This window comes from Suncus etruscus, chromosome 10, assembly GCF_024139225.1.
Source record: "Suncus etruscus isolate mSunEtr1 chromosome 10, mSunEtr1.pri.cur, whole genome shotgun sequence".
NCBI lineage: Eukaryota > Metazoa > Chordata > Mammalia > Eulipotyphla > Soricidae > Suncus > Suncus etruscus.
The window spans coordinates 98,181,711-98,195,465 of record NC_064857.1 but is presented as its reverse complement, the minus strand read 5'-3'; the positions used below and the strand labels follow the sequence as shown (position 1 = coordinate 98,195,465).

The following is a 13,755-nucleotide window of genomic DNA, read 5'->3' as shown; positions in this document are numbered from 1 at the left end:
GGGTTATTCCTGGCTATGTGCTCAGAAATCACTCCTGGCTTGGAGGACCATATGGGTCGCCAGTGGGATCGAACTGCGGTCCGTTCTAGGTTAGCAGCGTGCAAGGCAAATGCCCTACTGCTGCGCCACCGCTCAGGTCCCACTCTAAACTGACTTTTGTTGACTACTGAGAACAGTGATCCCGCCCTACTCTTCACCTTTCGAGTAGGCAAACATTTTTGTTCTTACCTTGACGATGGTCAGTGTGTTTACATTTATGTTTATTACCTTTATGACTTCTTCCATACTGAAACACTCAGTTGGTCTTCTAAGAGGCTCCATCGCATCTAAGGCACAAAAGTAAAAAGCAAAAGTTGGAGGTAGAAAAAAGCAGTTGTTTCTCAGACATTCCTCAATCATTTCAGAGTACCAGTTTTATCCAGGCTTCTTTCTGTGTGTTTTGTAATATTTGCTATCATTCTGTTTGAGACATTAGAAGTTTCTATTTGGAGTTTGCATTCTTTGAGTTTTCTTTTGCCAGTTTGGGGGATAGAGTGGTGTTTGGGGTCTGTTCCCTATTTGTTACTGTGAGTTTATGTGAATGTTAGAAAAACTATTAAAGTGCCGAATAATTGTTGGGGCCAGAGAGATAGCATGGAAGTAGGGCATTTGCCTTGCATGTAGAAGGATGGTGGTTCGAATCCCGGCATCCCATATGGTCCCCCAAGCCTGCCAGGAGCAATTTCTGAGCATAGAGCCAGGATAACCCCTGAGCACTGCCAGGTGAGACCGAAAAAATAAATAAATAAAAAGAATTTTGTCTAGTATGTTCATAAAATCTTTCTTTAGATAAAAACAAAGGTAGGCCAGTAGAGGGTAGGGTAATTGCTTTTGCACGCTGCCCACCTCAGTTCAATCCTCGACATCTCTTATGCTTTCAAGTCTGCTAACATTGACCCCTGAGTGGAGAGCCAGAAATAATTCCTGAGCAATGAGTCAGAAAGGAGTAAGCTCACACTACCAGGTGTGGCCTACAAACAACAACAACAACAAAAAAGGTTTGAAGATTGGAAATTAATGGGAATATATAATTATAAAAGAAAGCCACAGGACATTTGGTGTTGATATTTATCAAGCTGTCGTTTTCCATCCAAGAAACCTATTTGAGTGGGAAGTTTCCAGCTAAAGCACTTTAGATTATGTTTTGGCAACTATAAAGTGTTGGGTGTTAGGATTCTTAAATATTGGTTTTCTGGAAAGCTACAGTCAGGGTTTTTGTTCCTGGAAGAATGATGTAGCTTGTCCATTTACATCCAGCAAGACTATTATCCACTAATTGCAATGCATCACAATCCTCTGGAGACACTTGGGCATCAGTTCTATTATACATTTGTTTCCTGGCTACTATTGTTTTTTCCGACACCTCAGTTTTATCCAGATGAGCACATTGTTGTCAATAGATTTGCATTATGTATACCTGTTCTTCCTTTTAGTTTTGGTTGTTGGGCCACATGCAGGGGTGCTAGTACTAGTCCCACCACAGTACTAGGAGGTCACTTCAGGGGATGCCTATGTTATTACATGGTGTCAGGGATCAAATCATGGCCTCCCACATGCAACAAATGCACTCAAGCCCATAGTATTCTTATCTTTTGTTTTTAAAGCAAAATTCAAACATTTTGGGGAGATTTTTACTTGATTTGGGGAATATACTCAGCTGTATTCAGGGATTACTCCTAGTTTATTCTTAGAGATCTCTCCTGGTGGGACTTGGGGGACCATATGTGGTTCTAGGGTTTAAATCTGGGTCTACATATTATTTTTATTTATTTTTAGGCCTCACCTGATATGCTTGGATGACTTCTGGCTCTGTGGTACTGGGACCAAACCTAGTGTGTCTGCATGAAAGAAAAGCACCTTGCCTCTGTACTGTCTCATCAGCCCTGAACCACACATTTTGAGCTCAAAGCTTGAGTTGTTTTTTTTTAAAAGCCAGTCAAATTGAGCAGTGGGGGGGGGGGGGGGATTATATACCAACTTTTGTGATACTACTGTTAATAAGTTCTGATAAACCATTGCCATCGAACCAGCCAAAGCTTGAGTTCTGAAGCTGACTGCCCATTCAAATTATCTATGGGAGCTTTTATGAATGAGTCCCCAGATCCATAACTTGAAAGTACTTGTCTGGCACTGGGGCAGGTACTTCCATTCCCAGCATTATGCACGCCTCCCCTCCCACCTTCCCACTTCCCCATCCATCCCAATGGCACTAATTTTTTAGTTTCTTGGAGTCAAACAGATGTTCAGTCTCCAGTGCAAGTTAGCCACTAGTGTGTGGACACTGCCACTGAAAGTGCTGACTTCTGGGGTACCACAGCTAAGTGTGCCAGCCCAGTTACCCAACAACAAAGGGAAGGGAAGAAGTAATAGCATAAACAGGGATGGGAATGAAATAGTGACACATTTAACTTGCAAAAGACCACTGATTCAAATTCAGCAACCTTGATTCAACTTCCCTTCCACCACCATGTATGGCTCTCTGAACACCAGGAGTCATTCCCAGCATCTCTAGATGTGGCCTAAAGTCCCAATCTCCAAAAACAAAAACATAAATAAGTAGGGACGGTAGACAGCTAAAGGAGTTGAGGGAACATGATTTACATATGGGGGCCCTGGGTTTGAGCCCTGGCTCTGAAACCTGGCAGGAAAAATCCCCCAGCACAGACCTGGGAGTGGCCCCTGAGTGCCATTGGATATGAGCCACAAACCAAAAATAAATTTCTAGAAAGTAATTTTGTTGGGACTGGAGAGATATAGAGTGGTAAAGCCTTTGCTTGCCCAGGTTAGACCAAGTGGTTACATCCCATATGGCTACCAGAGCACTGCCAGGAGTAGTTCCTGAGTGCAAAGCTTCGAGTAAGCTTTGAGCACAGTTAGTGGGACCCCCAAAGCAAACAACCTCCCAAATACAGCAAAAAGTGATTCTATTAATTCTAATGGACTAAGTGAGGTATTGAGAAATGCAACAGAGTTCTTTAGCTGATTACTATTGTCTGTTAATTTGATTAACAGAATTTGATTAAACAATTCACCATATTTTGATTTAAAAAATTAAAATCGGGGCCTGAGATATAGCACAGCGGCGTTTGCTTTACAAGCAGCCGATCCAGGACCTAAGGTGGTTGGTTGGAATCCTGGCATCCCATAAGGTCCCCTGTGCCTGCCAGGAGCTATTTCTGAGCAGATAGCCAGGAGTAATCCCTGACCACCACCGGGTGTGGCCCAAAAACCAAAAAAAAAAAAAAAAAATTAAAATCATCACCAAAATTTGATTTAAAAGATTGGGAGCCAGAGAGATGATAGTGCAGTAGGTAAGGCACTTACTTGGCTTGCATATGGCTGATGCAATCAGGATTGATTCCTAAATATAGAACCAGGAGTTTCCCCTGAGTATTAGTGTGCCCCCATGCACCAAACAAACAAACAACAACAACAACAACAAAACCCCAATGAAACATAAAAGAGATTTCTGAAGTGGAGAAATAGTTATTTCTGAAGTGAGCCCAATCTTTTCTTTTTGTTTTCTTTTTTCTTTTTGTTTTGTTTGTTTTGTTTTGGGTCACACCGGCAGCACTCGGGGTTTACTCCTGACTCTACGCTCAGAAATCGCTCCTGGCAGGGTCGGGGGACCATTTGGGATGCCGGGATTCAAACCACTGTCCTTCTGGATGCAAGGCAAACGCTCCACCTCCATACTATCTCTCCGGCCGGAGCCCAATATTTTTATTTCAATAAGTGACAAAGGTGATTCTGATTCTAATGTTGTGATCCTTTGGTAAAACGCTCAGAGGAGTGAAAATAGTTTAGGCCTATTGGACTGTGCAACAGATAAGCCTTGGAGCCTGGAAGGAAGCAGGAAGAGGTAAAATATCCGTATCCCAGTTTTTTAATCTGAAAAATCTTAGTTTCCATGACATGGTGGCGGTGATTGTAGTGGTGGCTTAGCAATAGAGCTTTTTCTTGCAAATATGAGGCCTGAGGTTTAATTTCCAGCACTGAAAAAAAAAAAGTGGGGAATGAAGGAGTATTTTTACCTTTCTGCTCAACCCACCTCAGCCATCAGTGCTCAGGGAAATGCCTGGCCTAGAAAAGGTCATTCCTAAGCTTGGTGCAATACAACAGTTTTCATTGAGATTTACTAAGAAAGGGGCCAGAATGATAGCACGGTTGGTAGGGCGTTTGCCTTGCACTTGGCCAACCTGGGTTTGAACCCCAGCATCCCATATGGTCCCCTGAGCCTGGCAGGAGTGATTTCTGAGCACAGAGCCAGGAGTAACCTCTGAGAGCCACCAGGTATGGCCCATAAACAAACAAACAAAAAAGACTTTTTAAGAAAGATGTAAGCAGAGAGAAAGAGTATATGAAGAGATCACAGGCTTCTCTAGAAATAAACAAGCAAAGGAACAGAGACAAAAAAGAAATATATATATCAAAGGTAAGCCCAATTTGTTTTTTAATGGAGCTTTTATACAGTTCTTCAATACAGTTCTGGAGTTCTGCATACATTAAAAAAATAAAATAAATAAAATAAAAGTTCATCTGGGCACTGACACAGGAAAGGTCTGTACTGTTGATGTCTTCTTTTCATCTCATGGATTCTTCTGTAGCTTCTTTCCTGAGGGATCTACCTTTTTCTGGGTGGACTTTCTGTTTTCTTTTCTTCTCTTCTTTTTTTTTTAAAAATAATTTGTATAGGGCCGATGAGATAGCATGGAGGCAAGGTGTTTGCCTTTCATGCAGAAGGTCATTGGTTCGAATCCCGGCAAACCATATGGTCCCCTGAGCCTGCCAGGAGCGATTTCTGAGCGTGGAGCCAGGAGTAACCCCTGAGCGCTGCCGAGTGTGATCCAAAATAATAATAATAATAATAATAATATAATAATAATAATTTGTATAATTGAATGACCATGAGATACAGTTACAAAGTTGTTCATGACTGAGATCCAGTCATACAATGTACAAAATCCTTCACTAGGGGCCGGGCGGTGGCGCTAAAGGTAAGGTGCCTGCCTTGCCTGCGCTAGCCTTGGACGGACCGCGGTTCGATCCCCCGGTGTCCCATATGGTCCCCCAAGCCAGGAGCAACTTCTGAGCACATAGCCAGGAGTAACCCCTGAGCATTACCAGGTGTGGCCCAAAAAACCAAAAAAAAAAAAAAAAAAAAAAATCCTTCACTAGGGAACATTTTCTGCCACCAATGTCCCAGTTCTGCTACCAATGTCCCTCCCGTCATACACCTGCCCTCTTCCCTACCTGCCTCGGTGGCAGACATTTTTATTTTCTCTCCTTTTTTTTTTCCCTTTTAGACACTATGATTTGCAATATTGTTACTGAAACGGTATCATGCATGCCACTTTATCCTTTTAGCACCCAGTTCTTGTCCATACTGATCATTTCCAAGTGTCCTTGTCATAGTGGTCCCTTTTCTGCCCTCATTGCACTGCCTGCTCTTTGTGGCAAGCTTTCTACCTTAGGGTAGATTTCCTACCCAGTCCACCTCTCTATTGTTTCTGGATATTATTACCATACTATCTTTTATTTTTCTTATAGCTTACAAACGAGTGTTATCATTCTCTGTCTATCCCTCTTCCTCTAACTCATTTCCCTCAGCATAATAATCTCTATATCCACCCATGTATAAGCAAATTTTATGACTTCATTTTTCCTAATAATTGCATAGTATTTCATTGCATAGATGTACCACAGTTTCTTTATCTTTTTATCTGTTCTTTGGGTTGTTTCCAGGGCCCTGACATTTCTGCATCCAGGTGATGGCTCAGTTTATTCTCTTCAAAGATCACAGAGTGGAAATGGTCTAAAGGGTAAGGTGCCTGACTTGTGCCTGTCTTGTATGAGGTGGACCCAAACAGACTGCAGTTCAAATCCTCACATCTCCTAAAGACCCCTGAGCCTGCCAGGAGCCACTTCTGAGTGCAGAACCAGGAGGAACCCCTGAGTTCCGGTGTGACCCCTAAACAAACAAACAAACAAACAAAAAAAGACCAAAAAAATCACTCTCCCAAAGATCAGGATTTACATGTTTGAGGGATGTGGTCTTCATGCCTTTAGCCCACTTCATGGTTTGGAAATCTCTGCTTAAGTTTTTATTATCATTATTTCCCACAATTCTATTAGTGGAAAGAATGCTACCTATCTGCCTACAACGAAAAGAAAAAGAACAACAGCAATTGGAAAGGCCTACTTCTAAAGTTAACTCTTGGAAATTCAGATCCCAGGATTCCTTTACTGGCAAGGAGACTCTGTGCAGTTTGTGCTAACACTGGCTTTTATGCTGAACCTCTACTTTTTGGTGGGGAGTCTAGAGTTTTAGAGACTACGAAGCAGATGGTGCTGATGTGACCAGCTCTCAGCAAAAACCTTGGTCCTTTCTCCTCCCCTGTTGATACCCTTTATTCATGTTGGCAATGTTGTCACAACATTCAGCCAGAGGAGAACTGTATCCTATGTGACTTGTTGCTCTGAGAGGACCCTCAGAGCCCTCCCTGGGCTCCCTTATGCTCCTTGCCCACAACTTTGCCTTTTTCTGGTTTGCTTTTGGTGCTTTGGCTTCAACAAATTATAACTGAGTTCTGTGTGCACTCTTAGTGGCTGCTCCAACCGGACATTGGGGAGAAACCAGCTGTTTGCAAAAGGGAAAGACCCTGTTCATTGTTCCTTTCCCACTGTTTCCCACACTTGGTGTGCTTCAGTAGAGACCAGACTTTGTTGGGATGGCAAATAACATTTCAGTGGTGCTTTTTGTTTGTTTGTTTTATTTTTTTTTTTTGTGGTTTTTGGGTCACACCCGGCAGTGCTCAGGGGTTATTCCTGGCTCCATGCTCAGAAATTGCTCCTGGCAGGCACGGGAGACCATATGGGACGCCGGGATTCGAACCGATGACCTTCTGCATGAAAGGCAAATGCCTTACCTCCATGCTATCTCTCCGGCCCCTGTTTGTTTTATTTATATTTTATTTAAACACCATAGTTACAAGGTTGTTCATTATAGAATCTTTTTTATTCACAGATAAAATTGTTCATAATTGAGTTACAGTCATACAATTATGTTTATTTATTTAATTTTTTGGCTTGGAGTCACATCCAACAGTGCTCAGGGATGCATCTTGGCTCTCACCAAAAACAAAGTAGGCCAATAAATGAAATCACATTTCTTATTTATTTAGTTACTGGGGAAGGAAGTTGTAGCCCTATCTTATGGAGCTGGGGGTTACTCCTGGCTTTGTGCTTGAGGGATTGAACCTGGCCCCTGTACTTTCTCTCTAGCCCCAACATCTTACATTTAAATAAAATTGTTCTAAGATAACTATCAGAGAGCTGGGATCAAGGGCCATCCTGCAGAAATAAAATTTAAAAACACTGGGGAGCAGGTCCTCAGGATCAAAGCCAGAGACTCGGACGTGCAAGCATGCATTCTGTTGCTGAGCTATCTCCCTGATCTGGAAAAGTTTTGCTTTTCTAAACTTTTATGATGCATTCAATCTCAGATGACTTACTTGGAAAATTCAAATTAAGGGCCAGATAGATAGTACACTGTAAGGTACTTGCAGTTGACCCAGATTTGATTTCTAACACCCATATTGTCCCCATGTTCAGCCAGGAGTGATCTCTGAATATAGAGAAAAGCAAACAACAATCAGACAATTTTTTTCTTCTCTTCTGTTGGGCTCTGTGCACTGTTATCCAACCCTAGGAAAAACAAGTTTGGAGCCAAGCCAGGCATAAGATCGAAAAATGAAGGCTTCTAGCCTTGTGGTACAGAGCTTGCCAAACCAACCAACTTTTATTGTCATTCAATCCACCCCGGGAGTGGGGGGAGTATGCAGTAACAGACAAAGTATATATATGGAGCTAATGCAGTTTAGGTGGGTTTTTATATTTCAAAAGCCTTGAATGAAAGGCGGAGAGATCAAGGATGGAAGTCTTTGTATTGGAATAAAATAAGGTGTGACCTAACAGTTTTCCATCTCTTCTTCCTCCCCCTCCTTCTCCTCTTTTTAGTAAAAACAGGCTTTATTTGGAGATTCTGAGAAAAGGGAAGAGTATAAGAAGAAAAAAAAAGCACCTGAGGGGACCGGAGAGATAGTATGGAGGTAGGGCATTTGCCTTGCATGCAGAAGGGTGAATCCTGACATCCCATATGGTCCCCGGAGCCTGCCAGGAGCGATTTCTGAGCATAGAGCCAGGAGTAACCCCTGAGCACTGCTGGGTATGACCCAAAAACCAAAAACCAAAAAAAAAAAAAAAGCACCTGAGAAAGCACCAGTCCACATCTCAGCATGAAATATGAAAACATGAAAGTACCCATTCAGGAGGAGAGACACAGGTGACATATTCATGAGCTGGCAGCACAGACATGTTCAATTCCTTCTTTACTAGAGAGGTAGCTGTAAAAACATATACAAATATCATGATCTGAAACATAAAAGCAGTCCCCAGCGATAACTATAATAATTACAGCTAGAAGAATGCCACTGTACAGAACAATGATAACAACACTTTACAGAAAAGGAACAAAAGAATGAATAATTCATGAGCATTTGGGAAACCTAAGATGACTGTTCTCAGGGAGTAATTATCTTTGATTTTGTGAAGTTTTTGTTTCTCTTTCAATTGTTTGGTGCTCAAATTGGCTCTGTGCCAGGAATCACTCCCAATTGGTGCTCCGGGTACTGTGTGTGTGTGTGTGTGTGTGTGTGTGTGTGTGTGTGTGTGTGTGTGTGTGTGTGCACAATCTGTGTATCCTGAATACAAAGCTCATGCCCAGCCCATTGAGTTCTCTTTTCCTGCCCCTGACTGAGTCTTTGATGATTTTTTTTTTTTGGTTTTTTTTTTTGGTCACACCCTATTGTGCTCAGAGGTTACTCCTGGCAGGCTCGGGGGACCATATGGGATGTCAAGATTCGAACCACCGTCCTTCTGCATGCAAGGCAAATGCCCTACCTCCACGCTATCTCTCTGTCCCCTGTTATTAATGATTTTTAGATTCCTTAGAAGTGAGTCTCTCATCCAACCTGGAGGCTTCAGATGCTGGAACTCACCATCAAGTGCTAGAATTTCTCAGCTTGTTTCATTACCAATTAGATGATTCTCAGAACACTCAGAACAGATTCAGGAGCCAAATGTCCCAAGGCGGGACAGACTGATGAGAAGGTTTTTCTCTTCCCTGATCCTGCCCTGTGGCACACACAGCCCACATTGCAGACCCTGTCTATTCCAGGAGCTGAGAGCTGTTTGCTGGCACCCAACATTGGGAAATTCCAGGAATTTTGACTCATACAAGAAATGCTGGCAAAGGTGTGGATAAAAGGGAACTTTCATCCACTGTTGTAGAATGTACTGGTGGGAATGTAATTTGGTTCAGCTTCTATGGAAAACTACATGGAAATTCTTCAAAATATTAAAAATACATTTATTATATGACTTGGTCATTCCACTCTTATGTTTCTATTCAAATAAAAAAACTTCCCTGATTCAGGACTGGAGAGATGGTATGGGGGTTAATGTGTTTGTCTTGCACATGGTTACCCCAGTCTATTTTTACATGACATGGTCCCTTGAGCCCCATCAGGAGTGATACCTGTGCACAGAACCAGGAGTTGCCCCAGAATCTGCTGGGTATGACCCCCCCCACACACACAAACAATAACAACAACACTAATTTAAAAAGACATACTGAATGGCCAGAGCTATAGTATAGATAGGGCATTTGTCTTGTGCACAGCTGACCCATGTTCTATCCCCTGCATCTCATATGGTCTCCTGAGCATTGCCAGGAGTAACTCCTGAGCATCATCAGGTATACCCCCATCAAAATAAAACCCTCCTGGATCAGAGTGGTAGCACAGTGGTAGGGTGTTTGCCTTGCATGCGGCTGATTCAGAATGGACACAGGTTTGATCCCCGACATCCCATATGGTCCTCTGTGTCTGCCAGGAGCGATTTCTGAGTGCAGAGCCAAGAGTAACCCCTGAACGCCACTGAGTGTGACCAAAACCAAAACCAAAACAAACAAAATACCCTCCCACTGTATTTTATCACATAATTATTGCAGAGTTTTGATCAAATTACTCTTTTATAGAAAAATTGGATGTGACATTAATATGATACATTTTATAAAACGTTTTATAAAATGATCATGCTATGAAATTAGCATACACCTCTCTCTTTCTTGCTGCATTGCAATAGCCAAGATCGAGAAACAATCTAAATGCTTCTTGTTGGATATTGGGAGAAGCTGAGGCATATATACACAATGGCATCATACTTAGCTATTCCAAAGAAGAGAAGATCTTGTATCATTTTTATTATTATCACATTTGACACATGATAATAATGTGAACATGAATGGAAATTGAAGGAGGGGATTATGCAAAGTCAGAGGATAAAGACAGAGATGAGCAGTGAAGAAACTGTATGGTGAAGAGACATCATATTATGTATGGTATATATGCTCTAATATGTATAATATAATATGGGGTATTTTATGTATATTATGTTATGTATGGAGAAGAGACTATTACTTTAGTGCTAGGTGTTGTATGGCAACATGCATATGAAAAGGTTGGAATCCATACTCCTGAAACCATGATGTGAGCCAAAGTGGCCTCAATTTGAAAAAACAGTAAGCAAGTATAAGGGTTTATATAGTCAACCTATGTTTGATCCTAGTATCCTATATGGTCCCCTGAGCCCTGCTAGAAGTGATCCCTGAGCCAAGAATAAGCTATGAGCACTGCTAGGTGTGGCCCCAAACTCTGTAATAAAAGCAGTAGGGGTTGGGGATAGCTCAAGCTTAAGTACGTGCCTAGCATGTGTGAGGCTCTGAATTAGATCCTCAGCACCATGTAACTTCTTGGATACCTCAAAGTATAATATTGGTGGCTTCAAGCACCATTGACCTGAGCATTCCTAAACCTTACCAGATGACCTTCTGCCTATAGAGTGGCCCCTCTATAAAAAAAGAAGAAATGAATAAAATAAGATGAATAAAGTGAATATATTTAGAGAGTCGACTGCAGTTAGTGAGGAGTGCCGAGTACCAGCTGCAATAAATGGCAGAACATTGGCTTACTCTTCTAGTTTTTGCTCTCCCTTGAACACAGATCTTGTTTGTTTCTTTGTTTTTCTGGTCGCTTATTTCCACTCAGGAGAAGCCTGTATTCTCCCTTTCTCTCCCCGGACATCTGTCTAAATAAGTTTCAATAAAAACTGCCTTGCTGGGCCTGGAGAGATAGCACAGCGGCGTTTACCTTGCAAGCAGCCGATCCAGGACCAAAGGTGGTTGGTTCGAATCCCGGTGTCCCATATGGTCCCCCGTGCCTGCCAGGAGCAATTTCTGAGCAGACAGCCAGGAGTAACCCCTGAGCACCGCCAGGTGTGACCCCCCCCCCAAAAAAAATCCAAGACCCTACACTGCTCAGACATCGACCTGCTCAAAAGGGACTTCCCTTAACACTGAGAAGACTTAACAACAATAACGACCTGCTTACAGGACAGGGCTCCCTGCATTGCCCTTTGATTGTGAGATGAAACAAGAGGATGCTCCACATCCTGACTTCAATGTAGGATATGCAGATTCCAGGATCTTTAATACAGAAACATGATACCAACAACAGAGACTGTGTGAAAAATAAAAGTGTGTTGGCACTACAGACAATGTCTTAGATTGGACGATCTAGCTTGCCTGGAGTCTAGGTTGGTCTTGTGCCAGGAAACTTCAGGGGTCTGGTCTCTTTGTATTTAGGCCAAGGTTATTTCTTTCCATGTTCCTCATATTTTGGTGGGCCTATGCAAACAACAATTGCCACTCTAACACCATTTTTACTGTGCTCCTTTGACTCTAATCCTTAAAAAGAACCCACTTAAAATTTGAGGTTAACTTAAGCTAATATGCCTGTATATGGAATGTAAAAAAATATTATGCCTGTAATATTTAAGGAGTTACATAAGTTTTATGGCTTTAGATTGCCTTGTGTGCTGTTAAGAAATATTATAATGTGTTACAATCTGGGGACTTGAGGGACAAAGTAATTACATGGATTCTGTCTTATTTATCTTAATGTTCTTTGGCTGAAATTTCAAAGTTAAGATATCAGCAAGGAGACTTCTGAGACTTATGTTATGGGGGATTGTCCTTCCACTGTAACTTTACCTTGTCCTCTTTCTTTGCATCCTTGTTCTCATAATTAAAAATAAAAAAATAATAAAAAAAAAACTGCCTTGCTTCACTTAAAAAAATAATGAAAAGGTAACACATTGTAGAGAGGCATTGATGCACACCAGGGACCAGGGAGATAGAGAACTCAACCTCCCCTTCAAACCCAGCACAACAGGAAATGTGTATGTGTGAAGAATTATCTATGATGTGAGCTCTTTGTTGAAGGAATGAATGAAGGTTATCTCATATTTCTGCCTTTTTGACACCCAGCAACAAATTTAAACATGAAACAAAGTCTACACACTTTCTTAGAGAACGACTTGGAGTATATTTATCTTCACACACACACACACACACAGACACACACGCACGCACGCACGCACGAACGCATGCACACATGCACACACTGACTTCAGCTATCATTGAAAATGGCTCTCTCTGACAGCATGGCTTTTATTGAGAATATGACTTTCTCTCCTAGAAGAACTGAGCACATGGCTGTGCTCAGGACTTAATCCTGACTCTGTGATTAGATTAATGAAGTGTCCGGGCCCTGGTCCCTCATTTACTGTAACCTCTCTGATTCTTGAGGAATCATTTTGGAATGCTGACTCTTCTCTTTCCTTCCCATGACTCTTCAAAAATTAAGTTATGTCGTGGAAGTTCATATCACATTAGCTCTGTTTAGAGGCATTTAGAACATTGACAATGTGCGTACCCACCATACTCCTAAGAAGAATCCTGGATCTACCAGGCAGTTTCACCCCCCTTTCCCTATGCCTCCAACAGCACAAATCTGCATTTGATTTTTACTGCTTTTCTATTCTGAGACCTTCCCAGTTCTGGCCAATGAAATACAAACACCACTCAGCTGCATCTTCTAAGGAAACCTAGATTTCTGCTGGAACATGTCTCAAGGATGATGATTATTTTCCTTTTCCTTCCTTTCTTTCTTCCATCCTTTCTTCCATTCTTCCTTTCATCTGTCCTTTCATCCTTCTTTTCATCTTTCCTCTTCCTTCCTTCCTCCCTCCCTTCCTTCTTCCTTCCTCCCTCCCTCCCTCCTTCCTTCCTCCCTCCCTCCCTCTCTCCGTCCTTCCTTCCTCCCTTCCTTTCTTCCTTCCTTCTTTCTCTCCCTGCTTCCCTCCTTCCTTCTTCCTTCCTTCCCTCCCTCCCTCCCTCCCTCCTTCCTTCCCTCCCCCTCCCTCCCTCCTTCTTCCCCTCCCCCTCCCTCCCTCCTTCCTTCCCTCCCCCTCCCTACCTCCTTCCTCCCTCCCTCCTCCCTCCCTCCTTCCTTCCTTCCTTCCTTCCTTTCTTTGAACCACATCCAATTATACCCAGGAATTATTCCTGGCTCTGCACTCAGGAATCACTGGGAGTGCCAAGGATCAAACCCTGGTCAGCCATATGCAAGGCAAGTACCCTACCTATTGTACTATTCCTCAATCCCCAGATGACTGTTTTCTTTTCTAGAATACAACTCAAGGAAAATGATTCTTTTCCTTGGACACAATACTGATGATTGCATCTTGTATGTA

At 42.3% G+C, this 13,755-nt stretch overlaps 1 long non-coding RNA gene across 1 annotated transcript in view; it reads left to right on the top strand.

Annotated features, from left to right (window-relative positions):
- Window positions 1–11,699: 11,699 nt before the first annotated feature.
- LOC126020055 (uncharacterized) overlaps window positions 11,700–13,755 on the top strand; it is a 1,004,964-nt gene continuing 1,002,908 nt past the window's right edge. The window contains exon 1 of the long non-coding RNA XR_007499580.1: window positions 11,700–11,754. This is a non-coding gene — a long non-coding RNA (uncharacterized LOC126020055). The remainder of the gene's footprint in view (window positions 11,755–13,755) is intronic.